This window comes from Otolemur garnettii, unplaced genomic scaffold, assembly GCF_000181295.1.
Source record: "Otolemur garnettii isolate 467f Iridium unplaced genomic scaffold, OtoGar3 scaffold00027, whole genome shotgun sequence".
In the NCBI taxonomy this organism is placed as follows: Eukaryota; Metazoa; Chordata; class Mammalia; order Primates; family Galagidae; genus Otolemur; species Otolemur garnettii.
In genome coordinates, this window is record NW_003852422.1 from 225,031 (window position 1) to 226,814 (window position 1,784).

A 1,784-nucleotide genomic window follows, 5' to 3' on the forward strand; every position below is an offset into this window, starting at 1 on the left:
AAAAAAAAAAAAAAGAAAACAAAACAAAACAAAACAAAAATATATGGCTAACTAACCACAAAATTCTGTTTCTGTACAATGCTTGCTACCGTACCCGGATACAACTGGACAGCCTGCGTGCCAACCAGGATACAGACCAAGCCTTAAAAACCCGAACCCTTAAGCACTCAGGGCTGCTCTCAGAAACCCCATGTTGGAACACTGAGGCAGTCGCCAGCCGGCTCTTCAATAAAAGGACTCCTCTTTAAATTTAACTTGTTTAGCAGCGTGGTCTTTGTGGAACTCCTGGGCACAACATTCTGACAACCTGGACTCACAGAGTAAAGGAAAAAAATGGAATAAGCAAATTCAGGGCTTCACAGCCACTTCTTTTGTCTGCTGAAGCAGAGGAGAAAAAGTCATTTTTACTCTTTAAAAACACTGAGCTGCTTTTCCTCGTGTACTACGGCCACTCCTTCCTTTTTCTCTCTCTTTCACTATTTTTCTTGAGAAAGTAAATACTTTCTTTCCTAAAACTATGCTACTCTTGGTGTGAGAATTCTTCCTCCAACCCACAGCTCATAAGAGTGCCCCTCCCACTATTGAGGTGGGATTGGCTTCTGCCCTTTGCTGGACAGTGGACAGGGTGGTGGCTCCCAGATGGCTACTCCTAGAAGCCCCAGCCTGGGGTCTGCTGGAGCTGGCTACACTCGGGAGGAGGCTGCAGTCTCTGACTAGCTCAGTGGAGGTCAGGCTCTGGCTTGGAGTCTCACCCTGGGGGGAGCCGTTGACAATCTCAGAGTTACTTGGAAGCAGAGCTTTTAAGCCAGCCTACTAAGCAAGTCCAAGGGGATGGAGCCACCAGCACTTAAGTATAGTCTCATGGGACAGCAAAGCCACTCCTGCATTCCTAACCCAAAGAAACTGTGACCTAATGAATGTTTGTTTCAGTCATTAAGTTTTAGGGTAAGGTATGAACATAGCTGGTGGACAGGCAAAGCTCCATCCATCTCCCAGTTGGGCCAGATAATTAAACAAACATTTAATGCAAGTTATGTGTGTCACAGGAGGCTTCAAATGACACAGCAGTCCAAAGACAAAGTTAGAGCCGGCTACTTCTGTGCTGAGTTGGACAAAGAGCAGAGTTGTGAGAGAGATGAGGCCAAGGTGCACTTGGGTCAGGAGCAGAAGGGTGTTAACTTATCAGTTTGTTTATGCAAATTTCCTGATCCTTTGATCCTGGATAAGAATGCTATTTTACAGGGAGGAAACACCTTTTACAAGGGATTTCATCTCCTGCTTTTAAGAAACAGTAAGGGTGGCTCAAGTGGCTAAGGCGCCAGCCACATACACCTAAGGTGGCGGGTTTGAATCCAGCCTGGGCCTGCCAAACAATGATGGCTGCAACCAAAAAAAAATAGCCGGCATTGTGGCAGGTGCCTGTGGTCCCAGCTACTTGGGAGGCAGAGGCAAGAGATTCGCTTGAGCCCAGGAGTTGGAGGCTGCTGTGAGCTGTGATGCCATAGTACTCTACCCAGGGGGACAGCTTGAGGCTCTGTCTCAAAAAAAAAAAAAAGAAAAGAAAAGAAACAGTAAAGGTCAGAGGGATGTCTCCACATCTGCCTCTGTTCAGCCCATAAACTGGAGCGGCACATTCTAATGCTCCAGGGCAAAGCTGCTCATGAAGCTGGCCAATAGAGACTGAAAGTAAGAAGTACCTTATTGCCTGTCAAGTGAATTAAAGTTTTATGTGCCTTGTTCTTGATTAAAAATAAGATTTTTTTAAAGATAAGATTTATCGGCTC

At 45.8% G+C, this 1,784-nt stretch overlaps 1 protein-coding gene across 5 annotated transcripts in view; it reads right to left on the reverse strand.

Annotated features, from left to right (window-relative positions):
* Positions 1-1,784, reverse strand: part of LOC100965497 (glyoxylate/hydroxypyruvate reductase B-like) — a 34,125-nt gene that overhangs the window by 26,030 nt on the left and 6,311 nt on the right. The gene's annotated exons all lie outside the window — the stretch shown is intronic.